Below are 21,597 nucleotides of genomic sequence, written 5' to 3'. Positions count from 1 at the left end.
GCTGCGTAAACAATGCGCCACATTGCCCCCTTTTACAACGTGATGCATCTAGGGAGATGCATCACCTTGCAAAGTCCTGTGCCACATTATACCTGCGTCAGGTATAATGTATGCAAGGTGGGCATTCCCACGTGGGAAAACCTCGTAGAAGTGATGCAGTGAAACCTAGAAGATTTCAATGCGCCATTTCTAGGATGCTACTGCATCAAAACCCTACGCCTGCTTGGAGAAGGTGTAAGGAGTGACGCAGTGTGTTAGGAATAGGCCTCGCCATTCATTCCTGGATTTGTGTCGTGCTTCTGACACAACTCCAGCAATGCGTGACTTTTGCACCAACAGATGCATCAACATTTCTGATGCATCTGTCAATCCTTGCGCCATCTTGTAAATGCGGCTCATCAATGGTGGCGCAAGGGTTTCACACGCAGGAGCAGGGAAACTGACGCATGTATACAGATGCATCAATTTCCTGTAAATATGCTTCATGAGATCTTGGCTAATGCAAGATGTAAAAAATTAAATGCATCCAAGAGGCCAGCCAGGTTCCTGCATTCCCTCCCATGCGACTCCACCCAGTAGGGGGTAACACATGACCCTATTACACTAGGTGCAAATTTAAGACTGGATCGTGGTTAGGTGGTTCACAGAGTTAGCGCGTTAAAATCTGTGCTGAATTTTCATTATTTCGGGACCATGACACATTCATATCTTCAGCCACTGGCCATTCAAGCATACCTTTTGTGCCACCTATTCGACTGAGTTAAATTAGTTGAAAGCCATTGTTTTGTATTCTGCTTCGGCTAGCAGTAGTCACAATACTACACATTTATAGCCCAGCTTACTCTTCCGTGGCTACAAATGTATTTCCACCATACAGCCCTTACGGGTACATTCAAAAATCGACCATGAAATTTTTCTTACATTTGAAACTATATGCTTAAGGTACAATACTTTTTTGCAGTCTAAAACCCCTTAATCTGCAAAATCAAAAGGTTTGTGTAGGTAAAATAGTTATTTCTCATGCCCTAAACCCCTTTTGTAAGTTCTTGTCCATTTCCAATAGCAGGGAGGAAATTCTTTCCTTAAACTCCCTGAAGTGTGGTGGAACTTGTAGGTGGGACGTAGATGCTAACATGGTTCATGGTTCATGTCTGTGACAAATGCAAGTTCCGCTGACCTCCGGTGACCTCCCACTATTCTAATCTGCCCAGAAGCAGACATAGGGTGTATACGATTAAGGCGGCCCTGATTAATTCTCGCTTGGTCATAAATGTTATGTTATGTTATGTTATGTGCATTTATTATGTGCACAGCCGCTCCAGCGAAGGAGCGTCCTGGCGCCCGACAAGGTACCAACATAACACAGCTAAAAAGTGGGAAACTAAAAGTACAGCGATTTAAAGAAATAAAAAGGTCTTGACGGCCCTACGAAACGAAAAAAGATCATCATGGGCACGAATCTTTGAAGGAAGGGAATTCCACAGAGCCGCCGCACGTACTCGAAATGAGCGGCCGCCAGCACGGCTAAGCTTGAACCTAGGGACTACTGCAAGTTCGAGATCCGAAGAGCGTAGAGAGCGGGCCGGGACATAGGGAGACAAGAGATTCAAAAGAATCTGGGCAGGGGAGCCCTTGAGGATCTTATATGACAGACAAAGCACTTTAAATTGGATCCTGTGCTTAATCGGCAGCCAATGGAGAGAACGCAGAGTATTGGCAGCGGAACAGAACCTGGGAAGGCCCACCACTGCCCGAGCGGCCGCGTTCTGCACGCGTTGTAGACGTGTGATTTCGGCCTGATTTATCCCTACCAAGAGGGAGCTGGCATAATCAAGCAGAGAGATCACCGTCGCCTGCACCACAAGCTGCCTGGTCAAGGCGTCAAATTTTTTTAACACAGGTCTTAAGCCTCGCAGGATACCAAAGCAGCATGCAGCCGTTCTCTTTGTGCGGCAGACAAAGCTAAGGGCCGGATCTAACCACACCCCAAGATTTTTTATCTCCGAAACCAGAGTCGGGGTGGGACCAAGCTCTGAGGGCCACCACATATCACCCCAGAGTTCCGCTTGCTTGTCGATGATCATGATTTCCGTTTTTTTTGCGTTCAACTGGAGACAGTTGGAGTTCATCCAGCTGGCAACCGCCCGAAGTCCATTCTGGAACCTAGGGGCATCCACACAAGAATCCCCGCTGAGTGTAACCGCCAGCTGGGTGTCGTCAGCGTATGACACCATGGTCATACCCCACTGCTTGACGACCCCAGCCAGCGGCCTCACGTAGAGATTGAACAACGTGGGGCTCAGCGAGGATCCCTGAGGGACCCCAAGATCCAGAGGGTAAGATTTTGACTGATGGGGCGGAACAGCCACGCAAAAGGATCGATCCGCAAGAAAAGAGCGGAACCACTGAAGCGCAGGGCCAATGACGCCAGCTTCCTCCAGGCGCTGCAAAAGACTCTTGTGCGAGACGGTGTCAGAGGCGGCGCTAAGATCTAACAAAACAAGCGCCGCCGTTTGACCCGAATCTAGCACAGTGCGCAGGTGTTCTACCATGAAGAGGAGGGCCGTTTCCGTACTGTGCCCAGCACGGAAGCCGTTCTGCGTAGCGTCCAGGATGTTGGCCCGCGTAAGATGGTCAGAGAGAACAGTGTTCACATGCGCCTCCGCTACTTTTGCCGGCCACGGAAGAAGCGATATTGGACGATAGTTCTCAGGTTTTCCAGAGTCCAAAGACGGCTTCTTCAAAATGGGCATAACCACTGCCTGTTTCCACTTGGCGGGAACCACACCTGATGCAAGCGAGATATTAATCAAGGAACGGACTGCCGGAGACCCAGACTTGACTTGCTGAGCCAGTTTCTTGAAGCTTTCAGGTGGAAGGCAGGGGAGAGAGTGTAAAACATCCTGCACTGGAGGGCTAAAAAGCCCTCTGCCAAGGGGCATAGCCGTGGGAAAGGCCTGGTGGATAGCTTGGACTTTTCCAAGGAAAAAGGCCGCCAAGGTTTCGCAATGTGAAGTAGAGCACATTGCATTCACAGAGGACTTTTTTGCCACCAGCTCTTTGAGGGCCTTAAAAATAGTTTTAGATGGATTAATGCTGTTGCGGAATTCAAGAGCATAGAATGCCGCACGAGCTCTACAGACAGCGCGATGGTAGGATTTAATGGTGGCCAGATACAGGGCTTTTTTGCTGGTGTCATAAGTTTTACGCCATTCTCTCTCAGCACGTCTACACGTACTTTTCAGCACACGCAGAGATCCATCATACCAAGGACTGGGGTCCCTTGATCCGCATTTGCTCAAAGTCACCGGAATGAGGGAGTCAAGGGCCCGGGTGACCCATTCACAAAAACGGTCATAGCCCGTTTCCACATTGTCTAGCGGGCCCAACGGGTCCTTAGACAAAAGGCGAAGAAACTCCTCAATTTTTAGTTTATTCCAGTGTCGTCTGGGTACAACTCGGATCATGGGTTTGAGAGGACACTCATACAGTGGGCACTGGATCGACACTAAGAAATGATCCGTCCAGGCCAAAGGAGAAGGGGTTGAGACCCTTACCTCTGCAAGATTGGTAAAAAAGGGATCCAGAATGTGTCCCCCTACATGTGTGGGACACGTGATCAATTTAGACAGTTGAAAGGCCTCAAGATCGGCCAAGGTACTGCTCACGGCGGGCGCTGTCGAATTGTCAAAATGGAGAATCAAATCCCCAAGAATAATGAAATTGGCACACCCTACAGCCAGCGTGCTAATAAAGTCTGGTAGTGCCTCCCTAAATGCCACGTCACTGCCTGGGGGGCGGTAAATCAACATGCCAGAAAAGGAAAAATGAGGGGTGATGGAAATCTTAAATGAGGCACTTTCACAGCCTGCGATTTTTAGACCTCTCCAATCACAAGGGTAGCAGGATCTTACAGCAAGCGCTATTCCCCCACCTCTAGTGGCGCGATTAAGCGTGTAAACCGAATACTCGGAGGGGAAGGCCAGATTAAGAATGGCCGTATCAGCCTCCTGTAGCCAGGTCTCAGTCAAACAAAAGATATCTGGAGACTTGTTCTCAATAAGATCATGGATATCTTGGTAATGTTTCACCAACGACTTGACATTCAGGTTCCAAATACTGAGGTCACGCAGGGAGCGTCTACTTCCAGAAGGAGTGTAGTGTAGCTCCTATTTTCCCAATAGGCTCTGCGCATTGGAATAGTACCTACAGCAGTAAAGGCCTAGACCAGACGTTAACTAGGTCTACTACTGTCGATACTAGACTTAATTTTTGGGTTTGCCAGCTAAGCTCAGAGTTCGCTAGAAACTTTCTCGAATGTTCAAGGAAGGATTAACTCCCCTGATTAGACAAGAAGGGATTTAGTTTCTGACAACCATAGAACATGACAACTTTGCTCTCCCCTAATCAAGAGTCAATCTCAAGAGTCGTGTGAGCACAAGGCAATTATTTTACTCAGTCAGTACGTGCATTCTTAGTCTCATCAGAATGTAGAGAAAAGGAAGAGACGGGCGTGTTCAATAAAAGATGTTATTTATTGATCAGTCTCTTTTCTCGTACAAGAGAAATGGATCGATATTATTGCAATACTTATAGTTAAGTAAAGTGCATACATTAAAAGCAATAGTATAAAATAATACTGTAAAAACATTGATATGGTTTCTGAGCCATATGATGTTTAAAATGATTAAAATATATTTACATACACATATACATTTGACTAAACGTACTCAACTGGTGTTTCTAAATACGCCTACCCCGTGTACCTGACCTAAGTCTAATGCGTGGGCGGGAATAGAAAGTTACAGTTTAAGTTAAGTTTGTTTTTGCCAAGTGAATAACTAAAGAATTCTCTAGGAGGGGTTATTCAGTTCTGTACCTGGAATTTAGGATGAATGAGGAATGGTATCTCTTTCTCTGCTCTCGATATTCCAGGCTGCCTGCGAGGGCTGCCCAGAAGCGCCGGTGCTGGGTCTCTCGGCTTGAGATAGCAGCGCGTCTCTCAGCGCGTCAGGAAGGCGGGGCTGTTGCCTGCGGGGTCTGCTTCTGCTCTCTGCTTCGGCAAGTATGGCTGCTCCGTCTTGTCACCACGCGTGTGTTTGCATAGGGCAAGGTCGGCAATATTTATACCTTAAAGGTGCCGGGATTGACGTAAGGATGGACATAGGTACGTCAATAAAGATGTCATACGACTTGCTCGTTAGCACATTCTTTACTAAAGTTCTCTGTGAAATCAAAACAATGGCCGCACGGATTATCCAGGTTGTCATAGGTTTGATTTGTTATGAGAACGTCGTATGCCTTATCAGGGGCTGGAGGAATGTCGCTTGTCTAATTAGATCTCAAGCGTTATGACCTAATCAGATAACACGTTCCTGTGCCGTAGTGTGACTGCGTCAGATAACGGTATCTGCATCATGGGGGATTTCTTGCCTCATGGGCTGACTGTTAGTTAACTAGCTAGGTAGGTTAACCAGAATATGGTCAGGAATAGGGGGATCGATTCAGAACCTATAGAAATACACGACACCCACTCCACGCTAACTATGGTCATATCTACTAATCTATGCATAGTATAACATAGTACAACATACTATAGAGTATAGTGTATACCTTACCACCCCAAAATACATAAATGCATTTTGAAATTTTCAAATATACTGAAAAATTGCAGTCATATATATAGTATGCACTTAAGCTATGAATTAAATGCAAAAGTAAACATGCATTGTTATGCATTATTGCTTTTTGGTATATGAGAAATACACATGAAATGGCTCTTAATATGGCTATACAGAAAAAAAGTCGAAACCATTTCATCACATAAAATATATTGTGAACATACCAGCGGGCAGCTAAAGTCTATATAAAGTCTATAAAGTATCTAAAAAAATAGAAATCTTAGTTCTCTAGGAATAGTTTCTTACTTTAAGCAGAAGATCAGTGTCCCGGGGAAAAATATATAGAAAAATATTTTAAGGGTTTGCTGAAAAAAGTTGCTGTCCGTGAACTGGATTGTAATTGTTCATGTGACTTTATTTTTTAAGTTGAAGGCCGGATTCAGGGAACGCCGTGTGCGAGTTTACTCAAAAGTCTCTATTTCTGTTCCGGAGAGAACATCATATCATTCAGGCTTTCGAAAAAACTGTCAACAGCTTCATGGGAAAGTTCCACTAAGTCGGAAATAGGTGTAACCATGCATTCATGCGCATGATTGTCTGCATTGACATTCTGATTTGCATTGCTGACAGAAGGTCGTACCTGTTCGATGCTGCTTTCATCTTGAACTTCACTACTCTTCAATCGCAGTGGTGAAGATTCCAGGAATGCCGTCATCAGAATTGGCAGCCTTTGAGGGCAGCACAGTGCGTGAACCTTGGTAGGAACCAACAGTGTATCTGCATCCACCGGCGCATCCGATTGTAGCGTCAGACAGGTGTCTAACACGCATTCTTCTCCGCATAGCAGACACCTTAGTACAGGTAAAACACACCTTTGCCACATTGGTCGAAATGATAGAAACCAAGTCATGTTTAGGTCTCTAAGCCGGGAAAGTCCCAGGATTTTTGATATCCGGTCCCGGTATCCAATGGCTAGGATCGTGTCTTCCATTGTCGTGAGAGTTTGTTCTGTGACATGGGTTGCCATAACGAAAAATAAGGACTAGGAATAGGATTCCTGCAATTAGTCCCAGGATCAAGGGAAGTCCGCCAAAAATCGAATGGACGAAATCTGGAAAAATACCCAGTATGGCTTTGAATGGTGTTAATGCCATCGAAAATACTGTCTTAAATACCTTTGAGACCCCAGTGGTATCAGAAATATTTAAGATTTCGCTCAGGATTTCCGCGAAATGTACGGGGGAATTGGTTGATAATAATGTATGTATCTCTGCAGTCGTCCTTGCGACTTGTAGATCATACGTTTCTTTAGATGACGTGAGCCTTGTAGGCGTCTGAAGAAGCACTGTTTTCATTCTGCTTAAAGTGTCTATTCGAATAGAAGTAATTTTCAAACTGGGCCATGCCCTCGCCTCCCTGTCTGGAAAGGAGCTGGGGAACAAAGAACGTCCACAGCACTTGACCTTCGCCGTCGTAGTGACGAGATAAGGAGTCCCGGGCATAAGACTACAGCATCTGCGGTCTACAATAAGAATGTAACTCCCATTATAGAGTCTTTGAAAGAATGGTTCTATTTCAGTTGCAGGTGCGCCTTGCTGGTGACATGAAAGGTTGTATGAATTCCCTTCACAGGCTCCGTGCAAACTAATACCGTTACACAGAAGCGTGCCGCTCAGTGACATAGCACAATTGTTGCCACTAAGAAACACTTTCTGTCCTTTGTTACTGACACATGCATGTGAATAGGGCAGGTTCCAAGTTGTTTTAAGGTACCCCTTTCCCAATTTTTCGTACATGCCAGCCTGTATATATTTTTGGCAGTATTGAAACCTGAAGGTTGAGATTGGAATATTTATGATTCCGTGGATTATCCATTCACTGACAGGTCGTTCTGACATTGTCAACGGTAATCTTTCTAGTTTTTCAATGCTCAAGATTGTATAATCAGCACCCTTCTGCGCCATACCGATTTGTCTATCAGTAAGGTTAAAGATTTGGAATAGTGACGTTGTGTTGATTAAACGCCAAGGCACATAGCCTGAACGCAGATTTTGTAACGTCCAGCCAAGCTGTACAATAGAGCGCAATTGTGACTGACCATGTTGTAATAACAGTAAGTCTTGCGATAATATATCGATTGCTGAAGACACAATGCTGTCCAATGAAAATATTCTGGAGGACAGAGTCATTAACCCATTGTCCACTACAGAAAGTGATTTTTCCAAATTGATACGGTCAATTTCCCGTATTCTTTCTGCTGTCTCAATTTGAGTAACCTTCCAGGCCTCATTGTATGCTGCATATACAGAGGCTGCTATGAAACGCTTTTGACGCTGTTTGCGTGGTCCCATTATGAAATCACGCAAGTCAGCACCATCAGTAAGTAAAGTTAGGTGTTGCTTAATTTCAGGCAGTGTGGAAGTTTGTAGCCATTGAAGGCATAATTTGCCCACACTGTAGGTTGTTATTATCCCTGGATGATGTCTTTGGGGATATCTAGGGTCTGGCCTGGTCATTTTGAAACCCTGTGTTTTATTCAGGAATCTATCTTGACAGTTATTTGTATCTGTGGGCCAGATCAACCATTGTTTCCAATCAGGATTTGTTCTGTTTTGGTTAAGTATATGGTTTATGTCTATTCCTTCATCTGTATCAGAGTTATTGCTAAACATTGTTGGCTTTGGAATAGACGGGTTATTTAAATCTTTGATTTTGGCTAAGCCAAGACAGGTGGTTTGTTGAACAGTGTCATTTAAAAATATCATTTGTTCTGGGATCATGCAGGCTCTAAACAAAGCTTCTAAACCCTGTACTTGCCATTCTTTTGTGCCCCAAACACTTTTCAAATCAACATTTTTGTCCCAATAATCGAATCCAAAAGTATTCATTTTTTCAAAGAATGAATCAGAATAAATCAATTTTGTGTTGGTTATCATGGTTTTGGTCCCTGTCTTGTTTGACAATTTGTAATAAAATGTTTCAGCATTACTAGTGTTAAAACCTTGAAAGTATGAATATTTGTCATAAACGGTTCTAGAGCTCCCTTTTGGAGGTGTAGCACAATGTTCCCATTGATTAAAATTTAAAACATTTCTAGGTTGTGCAGATTTATGCAAGAAATGGTTACCATAGTGGTTATAGCAATACATACTATCATAATTTGTAGAACCTTGCAAATAATCATGTTTTGTAAATTTAGCAGACATTACTAAGTCAGACATCATATTGTTTATACTTTCAAAGTCCCAATCATCAGCAAATGAGTTTGGTTTCGCAAAGTCACTCAAAGAGATCTTAATTTGGTGTGGATATTTCAGGATCTCGACCGGACCATAAATTTCATAGTCAGTGTTGTCCCAGGCTACCCCACCAGGTATTGGAATTGCTGTGAAGTTGGCTGACGAAAGTTCTGAAGAAAGTTCTCGTTTCTCGACGTGTGAAGATGTGTGTGGTTTGAGGACCAAGTTGATGTTCTGACTTGCTGTGTCCATTTTAGCATATTTTCCCTCAATGAAGCGTCCCAAAGTAAATACCATGATGAGCCAAAGTATGAGGATAAATGCACCAAAACCCACCCAAAATTCAATCCATGGAGAAATCAGATATGTTTCTTTTAGTTGTTTCAAAAGTTCCTTCGCTTTGTCTTTAAAGGATTTTGATGATGGCTGTGTCTTTTGTTCGCTGAAGCCTTCAGAGGAATCATCGAAGTTGATGAAGTAACCGGATGCAGTTCTGTCAATTGTTCCAATTGGTTCAGGATTTTTGTTTTTTGCATTTTCACTTGGTACTTCAGTATAGATTGGTGTGTCTCTGCTAAATGTCTTTATTTGGGTTTTCAGAGGTCTAAGTTCTATTGCATTGTTGCATAGTCCTTGTTGTTCTTCTGTAGGCGTTTCGAAAGTGATGAGCCTCTTTGTTAGGACCTCTGTACTGGTAGCAAACCTTGGTGTTCTGCTACTTATTGGGAGTCCACTTGGCCTACTGTTTGTTATTGGCCACATGTTGTGGTTTTACCAGGTCGATTGATACAACTCGGTTCTCCTTTTTTCCAGCAAGTGGCGGTAGTACAACTGATCTTGTCCCGTTGACAGACAAGACAGGAACTGCTTTTCTGTAAGAAGGCCCAAATTCCTTCTTTACCGCGATCTTCTCCCTGACTAGATCCCCGACTTTTGGAATCCAGACAGGTCTTGCTGGGACAGGTGGTGATTCTTCAGTGGTTGTTGGCTGTTGTTTCAACTGTATGTTGCTCAGGTCTTTTCTTGTTTTGTTTAAGTCCTGCAAAATAGCCAAACGGTCTTTGACATCAAAGCTTTTTTCTATTACCACTGAAGTCTGACTATCAAGGTCAGAGATCAACATCCTAGTTCCGAATAATAATTCGTACGGACTGAATCCCTTCAGAGAATTTCTTGGCAGGTTATTTAGACTACGTTGGACACTTATTAGATGTTTGACCCACCCAGCTCCCGAACCTAATATCCTTTCTATTATAGATTGCTTTCTGTCTTGGTTTTTTCTTTACACCATCCCATACCCTCAGGAAGGAAGTGAGAAGATTCCCGCTGGGCTGTGCTCATTTGGCCATTCTTTCCCCCCCCAGGCTGGATTGCCTGAGAAAAAGAAAAAAAAAATGGTCGAACGTAGCATGCTCTTAGCGTATATGCCATTTAGACTCGCAAATCTTGTATAACAGTCCGGACGTCAGCCGAGTGCTGTGGATCTACATTATAAGTGGGAACTAGCCTGTATATGTTAATCGCAAGCCATTCTTTTTAGTGGTGATGTTATCTGCCGTGATTCGACGAGGTATTAAACTGCTTCTCTCCCCTCTGCGATCTCTGTTGCAGTTTGGGCAGTTTTTTACAAACATGGTGTAGTGCAGGCTCATGCCTGGCCACCAGTAACGTGATTGTAATTCTTCCAGAGAATCTTTTAATTTAAGGTGTCTGTGACCCTCGCCCATGTGTGCGTCTGCGATTAACAAGTGTCTCCTGTCCATGTTTGGAATCACTCTATCCCCCACTCCAGGGATTCGAGCAAAAGGGACGGAGTTTGCATCGATTATGTATGTATAATTGAGTGGATAGTTGATCGGTAACGCTGAGCAGTCGCCTTTTGATGACGTTTTCACCGCCAGCAATGTTTCACCGTCAATGTATTTTAATGTACGCTTTTTTCGATCTACGGGAGCCGATTTAGTGGCTGCCGCTGCGGCTGTTTCAGCCAATGAATTCCCCACAACGTGAACGCCATCACGTTGATGACTCAGTGAGTGAGTCACGTGAGTCTTTGGTAGTTCTTTCTTTAAAAGAGCTACTTGTTCCCAGAGAAGTCTCTGCTTTATTGGTGCATCTGTGTCATCTTTGTAACCGTTCTGAATCCATGTCTGCAAATCCTTGTTATATGCTTTGACGCAGAAATATGAATCTGACACTATAAGTGTCGGGAATTCGCGATCCGCATTATCTAGCGCCATTTTCAAAGCTATTATTTCAGTTTGCATTTCTGAATTTGTTTCTACTGAGTGTGATTTTGTTAATAGAGGTCTTAGTTTACCTCCGCGCCACACTTCTTTTGTGATCTCACATGTGGGGTTGTATGCATGTTCTCCCCAAACGGAGGGTTGAGCATGGCCGTCTGTATAGATTACACAGGCGTAATGTCGTAGAGGCAGAATGTCGATTGGCAGAGGATACGTCTTTTCATATTTTAGATTTTTTAATTCTTCTAGTTCTGGATCAAAGAAGTAGTATACTTTGTCCGTTGTGATTGAATTTACCCATTGTAACCATTCTGGATCCAATGTTGTTGTTGGTAAATTACACGGTGTTGTTAATGCTTCAAATGCTGATTCAGCTGTTCTGACTGTGATATGTCTACCGTCAGCTATGTCTTTTTCTCTAGCTATTGCGGTTTGAACTGCTTGAACAATTTTTCCTTTGTTGCTGAATCTCTGTTCAGCTTTTGTGTACAAGTGTGATTTAAATGCAATTGGTACCTTTTCTCCCTCATTAGAGGTCAGGTATGTGAATCCGCATCTCCCTGGGATGACTCGGATCACAAGGTTGCGTGTATTATCACGGTTTTCTAATTTTGTTTTAATTAGCATGTCTGTTTGTAAGGATCTCAAAATTTCTGTGTGTGTTTGAGTCCAACTGGATCTTTTAAAGTCTGGTTTAATTAGATCGTAAAGGGGTTTGACCCTTTCTGCGTAATTTGCAATGTAAGTTCTTCCGAAATTTAGGAAGCCTAGAATTGACTGTAGGTTTTTTAGTGTTTTAGGAGCTTGGATTACGGCACATTTCTCTAGGAAATTGTCTGCCAGGCTTTTGCCTTCACTTGATAACTCATATCCTAAGAATAGGACTGTCAGATGGGCAATTCTGGATTTTTTGAAGTTGAATTTGTAACCCTCTGCAGCGAAACCAAGTATTATGGTGTTCACTCGTGAGTTTCCAAGTCATCATCTGTTAAGTAAATGTCATCGACATAAGATAATGCTTCATCATCATATTGTTGTAGTAATTCTGTTACTCTCGCTGAGAATACCCCCGGGCTATTCTTGTACCCCTGGGCTAACCGACAGAATTGTTTTTGAGTGCCATTTACTGAGAAAGCTGTTAAATATCTGCTCTCTGGTGCTATGTTTTGACAAAAGAATCCGTTGGAGATGTCCAAGGTTGTTTTGTATTTTTTGCGCACTATGTTATTCATTAGTGCAGCACTGTGTGAGTTTTGCACTGCAAAAGTTTTGCAACATGTGTTAAGGTGTCGGTAATCCAAAACTAGACGATATGAATTGTCTGGTTTGGAGACCGGAAACAAAGGGTTGTTCATTTGTGAGGTGCAAGTTTCAATCACCCCCTGGTATTCTAGCTGATCTAGTATTTCATTTACTTGTTTTTTAGCTTCTTGCTTAATTGGGTACTGCCTTTGTGCAGTTGGTTGTGATTTTAACTGGATTTTGTGAGGAGGAGAATCCTCATCCCATCCTACATCATTTTTATATAAAGCAGGTGCTAAGGCCACTGCCCACTTTCTAGCAAGTGTGTATTTTTTATGAATCGGGATTTGATTCGAGAAGGCAGGCATAATTACTTCTTCGCCATGAGGGCACTCCCTGACAAACTCTGGTGGCCAGTCTTTTTCAGCTAGAAGTATGTCATAACCCTTTGAGAGGTTATCCCAAAATAGTCCCCTTATTTTCCTAGTCTTATCTCCCTCTATACGTAATGTTATCTCGTATATTTTGTGGGGCTTGCTAACTCTGGTATCTGCAGTTTCCACTTGAAGGTATTCATTCGTGTCCACTGTCTCCAGATGATCCATAAGGACTTTGCGAGCTATGCTCACCTCTGCTGCGCTGTCTAGCATTGTCTGAGCCCATTCTCCGTTTTTCAGTTGTGTCCTCAGTATTCTCGGCATTGTTAACTACCTTGATACTGGCTACCTTCTTTTTTGGAAATTGTGATTTCTTTTTCAGTTGAGCAGGTTCCTTGTCTTTGGACTTGGCGTGCTCTTCTGATCGTCCTCTTCTTTCCGATTTCTGCGAGGAATTCTGAAAAGATTGAGAGGGACGTGTATCAATGTCTTGATATCTATCAGGTTTTTTAATATTATCCCTATTTCTAAGGTTATATCTATTCCCAGAGGGTTCACTCTGAGGTGACCTTTGTCTCGGGTTTGGAGATTTCTCTCTTCGCCTAGGAGACCTTCCTCCAAAAGAAATTTCTTTTCTTTTGGATTGGATTGTTTGTTCCCATCCCAGTTCTTTTTTGGTGAATTATTATTATTATTAAAAAACATTTTTTCTGGACTTGTAGTCAGTTGCGGTTTTACTGGTATTCCACCTAGACTATCTCTGCCTAGTTCTTCATAGGATTTTTCTATGATTCTGGCAATTTCAGCTGGTTGGTCTGCTATGTCTGTCTCTTTTAACCTCTGGCGGATCGCCACGTTTGCTGCTTCACCCTTTATGTTGGCTAGTAATATAGCCGAGACCTGCTTGAAGTCTTTTAGTAATTTCATACCAAGAGTTAAAGCAGGTTCTGGACCGTATTCATCTTGAATTTGTTTTAGCACATCTGGTATTACCGAAATGGATGGAACACCGTGCGTTTTTGTGTAGATGGAAGCAAAGACTGTACCCCAAGTGTCACAGTCCTCAATGTGTGGTGCGATTCCCATTGGGAGACATATAGTCAGAATCCTGTGTTTTTCCAGCGGGGTGGTGTCAGGAAACACCGCCTCTATTTGGGTAATTTTCTGTGCCAACCAGAATGGTATCTGTTCCCGTTTAGCTGGAACTTTACCTAGGCAGGATTGGATGTTCTGTGGTGTAATTTTATTTGTGTTCCCCTGGTGAGGGGTCAGCTGTGGAAGTTTAATCGCTGGCTGAATTGTTGAAGTCCGCATTACATACTGAACTAATTGTCTGTGAATTTTTAGTAGTTGTTTTAGCTGTATTAACAGCTCTGCTGCAGGCATTCTTTCGATGTCTGGATATGGTGTGTATCCGGCTAAGACCGGCCACGTTGCTCCTGGTCTTCCTAAAGGACCGAGCCTTGTAATGTGATTATTATGTTTTAGGGCGCCATCAAATAAGAGCAAATGCTCTTGGAATTTGAGTGGTACTTCCACCTCCTCGAAAGGAGTGTACTCATTAGGAGGTTCCTCTACTTTGTAATAGTGGAAGTACTTTGTTATAGTATTAGCTGCTGGAAAATGTATCCATGTATAGTATACCTCTGTCTGCCGATATTCGTGTGCCTCGATTACGAATATGACTGTGCCACCTCTAGGTGTCAGTCCATTTTCTATAAGTTTTAAGGTTATAGATCTCCTTTTGGCGACCGGAATGAGTATTATATCCGCGTCTGCTGCTTGCATGGTAGCATCAGCATCTGCTATTTCAGTAGCTAATCTAGTAACCTCTCGTTCTTCATCGCTGTCCATTTTGCTGACAGGATGGTATTATGTTTATTTGCAGATCAGGTTTCTTTATGGAAACAGAGATTAGATGCACAATATTCTGGAACTGTTTTATCCTTCAACGTTGACTAGACCAAGAACCATACATAGGAGTTCCCTCCTGCGAGGTTTTGGAGGATACAATAACCTTTCACCCACTCCAGACGTCTTTGGAGTATTTGGGAAAAGGGGTCTGAGTGAGAAAGCACGACTGAGTTACTCTAAATGTCTTACGTTAGTTTTATCGCCCTTTCCAAACGCGTTGGGCGCCATGTAGTGTAGCTCCTATTTTCCCAATAGGCTCTGCGCATTGGAATAGTACCTACAGCAGTAAAGGCCTAGACCAGACGTTAACTAGGTCTACTACTGTCGATACTAGACTTAATTTTTGGGTTTGCCAGCTAAGCTCAGAGTTCGCTAGAAACTTTCTCGAATGTTCAAGGAAGGATTAACTCCCCTGATTAGACAAGAAGGGATTTAGTTTCTGACAACCATAGAACATGACAACTTTGCTCTCCCCTAATCAAGAGTCAATCTCAAGAGTCGTGTGAGCACAAGGCAATTATTTTACTCAGTCAGTACGTGCATTCTTAGTCTCATCAGAATGTAGAGAAAAGGAAGAGACGGGCGTGTTCAATAAAAGATGTTATTTATTGATCAGTCTCTTTTCTCGTACAAGAGAAATGGATCGATATTATTGCAATACTTATAGTTAAGTAAAGTGCATACATTAAAAGCAATAGTATAAAATAATACTGTAAAAACATTGATATGGTTTCTGAGCCATATGATGTTTAAAATGATTAAAATATATTTACATACACATATACATTTGACTAAACGTACTCAACTGGTGTTTCTAAATACGCCTACCCCGTGTACCTGACCTAAGTCTAATGCGTGGGCGGGAATAGAAAGTTACAGTTTAAGTTAAGTTTGTTTTTGCCAAGTGAATAACTAAAGAATTCTCTAGGAGGGGTTATTCAGTTCTGTACCTGGAATTTAGGATGAATGAGGAATGGTATCTCTTTCTCTGCTCTCGATATTCCAGGCTGCCTGCGAGGGCTGCCCAGAAGCGCCGGTGCTGGGTCTCTCGGCTTGAGATAGCAGCGCGTCTCTCAGCGCGTCAGGAAGGCGGGGCTGTTGCCTGCGGGGTCTGCTTCTGCTCTCTGCTTCGGCAAGTATGGCTGCTCCGTCTTGTCACCACGCGTGTGTTTGCATAGGGCAAGGTCGGCAATATTTATACCTTAAAGGTGCCGGGATTGACGTAAGGATGGACATAGGTACGTCAATAAAGATGTCATACGACTTGCTCGTTAGCACATTCTTTACTAAAGTTCTCTGTGAAATCAAAACAATGGCCGCACGGATTATCCAGGTTGTCATAGGTTTGATTTGTTATGAGAACGTCGTATGCCTTATCAGGGGCTGGAGGAATGTCGCTTGTCTAATTAGATCTCAAGCGTTATGACCTAATCAGATAACACGTTCCTGTGCCGTAGTGTGACTGCGTCAGATAACGGTATCTGCATCATGGGGGATTTCTTGCCTCATGGGCTGACTGTTAGTTAACTAGCTAGGTAGGTTAACCAGAATATGGTCAGGAATAGGGGGATCGATTCAGAACCTATAGAAATACACGACAGGAGAGTCCTTACCCATACAACGTGAGAGGGCGGGGGCACCAAGCAACCACCTGCCACAGGCACACTGGTGCGGGCCACACATCGGACTCACCTGAGCCTCATCACAACCCGGGAGATGCTGTCTGATGGCCACAAGAGCATCCCTGCAATAACGCAACATCGCATCTACCACCAGGCCAAAGGGAGAGTCCTGCCCAGCCCAACACGTCTGAACGTGGACGGGCGCAGACGGGCAGGACTCTGGCACGACTCAGGCTAAGCGAAGGCGGGCCCGCTGCGCGATACCGCTGTGCTTAACAGGGAGCATTAAATAGGCGTCCCTCACGAGCTCCTGCGCACTAGAGCGCTCGATGATGCTGGCGTCCGGGGAAAGAACACCACTCCAAGATGGCCGCCACGAAAATGACCCCACCCCGGGAACCGGACCCGCTCAAACAGCAGTGCGATCTATTTAAATTGCAAGTGAAGGGGGCAGAGAGTCCCTGAAATAAAAACCGGGTAAAATAACCCAAAAATGAAGCAAATAGAAAAACGGGTAAGTTTAAAACAGCAAATTCACAAAGAGAGCGCGAAGCGCTGATGCAGCGGTTCGATACCTTAAACATTCCCATAACATTTTTGATCTTCTCGCTGACAAGTCTTTAGACTTGCTCTTTCTCACAGAAACCTGGCTAGCAGAGCACTCTAGCCCTGTGATTGAGATGGCCATCCCTAATGGTTTTAAAATCTCTAGAGTAGATCGAAAATCTGGGCGTAGAGGTGGTGTAGCTGTGGTGGTAAGGGATGAATGGGAGTGTCAGTGGAGCGAACTTAAGGAGCTACCGGACACTATAGCCCTCGACTTCTGCATCAAATTCTCCCCACAATATTCTTTGTGGGGTATACTGATGTATAGACCTCCTGGTCCTGCAGATCCTTCTCTAAAAACCCTTGGGCACTCCGCTACTCCAACTTTGTGCTCCTTGGAGATTTTAACATCCATGTTCATAATGTTGAGTTAGGGGAAACACGTGATTTTCTCAATTCTCTGCAGTCGGTCCAACTTCAATAATGTGTTACCTCCCCTACTCATCGTAAGGCCCACATTCTGGACCTAATCTGTTCCAGCACCCCTTTCACTGTGGCTGCCCCTTTACCAGTATCTTGGTCAGACCACTTCCTGATTCACTTCTCATGGAAAACCCATAGTGAATCTATGCTTACTCGGCCACTTAGAGAACATAAGATTAAAGCTGTGCGTAGAATTGACCCACCTACCCTCAGTCTTGCTCTTGCCGAACACACCCTGTCGTTGCTGACGGTCTGAATATTGCACTGGAGAATTTCAATAATTGGATTGAGTAGGCGGTAGCATGCCTCACCCATGAGTCACAGCCTAGGCACTCTAAAAATCGCCTCACTAAGCCTTGGTTTTCTAGCTCCTTGAAAATGCAGAAACAGCAATGTAAAAGACTGGAACGGAAATGGAGACAGGATTACTGCCCTACGGCCAGAACCTTCCTCAAAAAGGCACACAAAATTTACTATGCCGTCATTGCCCAAGCAAAAAGTGCCTACTATTCTGCACGTATTGCCCTATCTGGCAATAACACCAGAAAAATCTTCAATATCATACAAAGCTTTATAGCTCCTAAAGCAGAGACCAACTGCCACACCCCGTCCCTTCCCTGGTGTGAGGAACTCTCTAGCTTTTTTATTAACAAGGTTTGGACCGTGCAATCCTATTTTGGTGACGGTGGCAGCCGTCCTGCTGCTATGGTACCTGCCCGGCTGCCGTCTCCTCCCACCCTTGTTAAAGTCACAGCTTTCAAGCCTATTCCGGCGGCGGACTTGCTAACTGCTCTCAGCACACTCAAATCTGGCTCTCCCGCTGATCTGTGCCCGGCCAAACTTCTGGCCAGCTCCACTGTAGTTATTAATCCACTGATGAACTCACTGATTAATGCTTCCTTAGCTTCTGATACAGTTCCTCCTTTTTGTAAGCAAGCGCGGATTGTCCCTCTTTTTAAAAAAAAACCACTAGATCCCAAGCTTCCTTTCAGCTATAGCCCTATTTCTCTACTCCCTGCTGTGGCCAAGGTTTGTGAGAAATTGGTCAACAAACAGCTGTCTGCTTTTGAGGAACAGCAAGACCTTCTGCACCCGGCACAATCAGGCTTCAGAGCCTCCTACAGCATGGAATCTGCGTTGGTGGAAATCTCGGAATCCAAACGCAAAACATTATATGAGGGGGGCAGGGAGGCACTGGCCCTTTTGGACCTGTCGGCAACGTGTGACAGCATGCCACATGCTCTACTCCTATCTCGTCTTCAGGACATTGCCATTACAGGATCTGCATGGAAGTGGCTGAAATGTTTCCTCGAGGGCAGAACTCAGCAAGTCTGGATCCCTCCCTATATGGCCGACCCCCAGAATCTGATTACCGGGGTTCCACAGGGGTCGGTCCTGAGTCCCCTCTTGTTCAACATCTATATGTCGTCCATCATTTCCTTTGGTTTTTCTTTGTCCGCCATATGTTGGCAGGGTATGCTCAGACGTGAGTCCCTTGCTCATTTTGCCACTGGATTCAAGCAAGCCGGGCTGAAGACGGCTGAAATGCCAGAAACCGGTCCTCGGTAGCTTGTTTCCGGTCCAGGGCAGGCATGGCTTGGCAGTTCAGGCTGGACTGTTCCCATGAGGCACAGGGTCAGACTGATTTGCATATGGCCATGTCTGAACTGGGGTGGCAGAGTGGGCTAAAGAACGGTGATGGATTAAACCCAGATCAGTTGACTGGGGGTGAGTGCTTGTATTGTCAACGCTCCGTCCATCATTTCCTTTGGCATTTAGAACTCTGGCATTACAACGCAAGCGTTACATCGAATTCCACTGGAGGGTGCTATAAATAGGCCTGGGCACCAAAATATAAGTGTCCCTCATTAGCGAATTGGAAAGTTAAAAAAGTGGACCATTTTTGCAAGCAGGCACAGTTTTGAACTTGACATGCAGTATACGTGTTTTGCAAGGCATGGAAGACTGTATGAATTTTAGCTTGCAGCTGGCATTGTTTTTTTAATATCAGGGACATTAGCAATAAAACAGTACCAGGCACTGGCAAAGTCAATAGGTCTCGCCTATGCAATAGCTATTGGCTTCGCAGTGACGTAGAGTGTAATGGTGTAGAGTGGCCTAACATGCAGTGGCTTAGAGAGAGGTGGTGCAGAGTAGAGTGGCGTTGAGTTCAGTGGCTGAGATTGCAGTCTTTCAGGGTAGAGTAGAGTGGCGCAGAAAGAGCTGTGCAGAGACCAATGGCGTAGAGTACTGTGGTGCAGAGTAGAACAGAGTGCCGTAGAGTGTAGTGATATAGAATGCAGTGGTGTTGAGCGGTGTTGTCTGCAGTGGTGTCGCTTGCAGTGGCATATAGAGTACAGTGGTGCACAGTAGATTGGCAATGAGTTCAGTGGCAGAGAGTGCAGACTTTCAGAGTAGAGAGACATAGTGTGCAGTGGTGTGGAGTAGAGTGGCATAGAGTAGATTGACAGAGTAGAAAGGGATACAGTGGAGTAGTGCTGAGTGGTGTAGAATATCAGAGTGGAGTAGAGTGTTGTGGAGTGGTGTAGAGTGGAGTGGAGTAGTGAAGAGGGTGTTGCATAAAGTGGAGTAGAGTGTTGTAGAGTAGAGTGGTGTAAAGCAGAGTAGATTGTCACAGAGTGGAGTAGTGTAGAGTGGAGTAGTGTACGAGAGTGGAATGGCATAGAGTGAAGTAGAATGTTGTATGGTCAAGTGGCATAAAGTGGAGTGGCATAGAGTGAAGTGACGTAGGGTCGTGTAGAGTGCAGTGGTATAGAGTACAGTGGTGGAGAGTAGAGTGACATAGAGTGGAATGGTATAGAGTGGAGTAGAGTTTAGTGGCATAGAGTGCAGTGCTGTAGAGTAGAGTGACATAGAGTGGAAAAGTGTAGAGTGGAGTAGAGTTGAGTGGAAGGGAGTGTCAGAGTGGAGTAGAATGTCATGGAGTGGCATAGAGTGTTGTAGAGTTATGTAGAGTAGAGTGGCATAGAGGGTGTACTGTACACTGGAGTAGAGTAATGTAGAGTAGAGTGTCATAGAGCAGAGTAGATTTCTATAGAGTGGAGTGGCATAGAGTGGAGTAGTGTACAAAAGTGGAATGGCATATGGTGGAGTAGTGTGTGGTAGAGTCAAGTGACGTAGAGTAGAGTGGAGTGGTATAGAGTGAAGTGACGTAGAGTGGAGTAAAGTGGACTAGTGTGTTGCAGAATAGAGTGGAGTAAAGTGGCATGCAGTGGCATAAAAGGAGTTGTGTAGAGCGTCGTAGAGTGGAGTAGTGTTGTAGAGTGGCACATAGTTGAGTGGAGTGTTGTAGAGTGGGGTAGACCATCATAGAGTGGTGTATCGTAGAGTGCAATGTCATAGAATGTAGTGTCGTAGAGCGGAGTGCTGTATAGTTCAGTGGTGCAGAGGAAATTGGCATAGAATGCAGTGGCGTAGAGTGCATTGATTTTGAGTAAAGTGGTGTAGAGTGCATTGACAAAGAGTGCAGTGATGTAGAGTGGTGCAGTGACGTAACATAGATTGTTTTAGAGTACAGTGAAATGGCGTATAGTGGAGTGGGTCAGGGTAACGTCAAGTGGTGCAGGGCAGATTGCAGAGGTGTAGAGTGGAGTGGCATAGAGGGCAGTGGTGTAGAGTAGAGTAGTGTAGGGTGCAGTGCTATGGAGTGCAGTGGTGCAGAATAGATTAGAGTGGTGTGGAGTAATGCAGAATGTAGTGGCGTATAGTGCATTAGTGTGGGGTAGAGTTAAGTGGTACAGAGTAGAGTGCAGTGGCAAAGAGTAGAGTGATGAAGAGTAGAGTGATGCAGGGAGCCATAGCGTAGATACCTTGGTGTAGAGTGGATTAGAGTGAAGTGACGGAGCGTAATGGTGTAGAGTGGCGTAGCATGCAGTGACATAGAGAGCAGTGGTGCGGAGTAGAGTGGTATTGAGTTCAGTGGTGAAGAGTGCAGTCTTGCAGAATAGGATAGAGTGGCGCAGAAAGCATTAGTGTAGACTACAATGGTGCAGAGTAGAAAAGAATGGCGTAGAGTGCGGTGATTTTGAACACAATGGTGTAGAGCGGCATAGTTTACAGTGGCATAGCATGCAGTTACGTAGAGTGCAGTGGTGCAGACTAGACTTTTTTTTTTTAGACTTTATTTTGACTTTATTTGGTTTTTCACAACCTTAAAGTATACAATAAATAACCATAAATGTACAAACAAGATAAAATTACATAAATCACCAAAACTTTACAGTTCCTAAAACACGATCGCTTTCTAGATTCAAAATGTAATCTGTTTCAATTTTTGATAGTAAAGT

General features: G+C 44.3%; 1 protein-coding gene across 4 annotated transcripts in view; it reads right to left on the bottom strand.

Annotated features, from left to right (window-relative positions):
• Positions 1-21,597, bottom strand: part of CCDC190 (coiled-coil domain containing 190) — a 430,479-nt gene that overhangs the window by 81,141 nt on the left and 327,741 nt on the right. The gene's annotated exons all lie outside the window — the stretch shown is intronic.

This window comes from Lissotriton helveticus, chromosome 1_1 (assembly GCF_964261635.1).
Source record: "Lissotriton helveticus chromosome 1_1, aLisHel1.1, whole genome shotgun sequence".
Lineage (NCBI taxonomy): Eukaryota > Metazoa > Chordata > Amphibia > Caudata > Salamandridae > Lissotriton > Lissotriton helveticus.
Note: the sequence above shows the minus strand (reverse complement) of the source record. Positions and strands in the feature narration are given on the sequence as shown.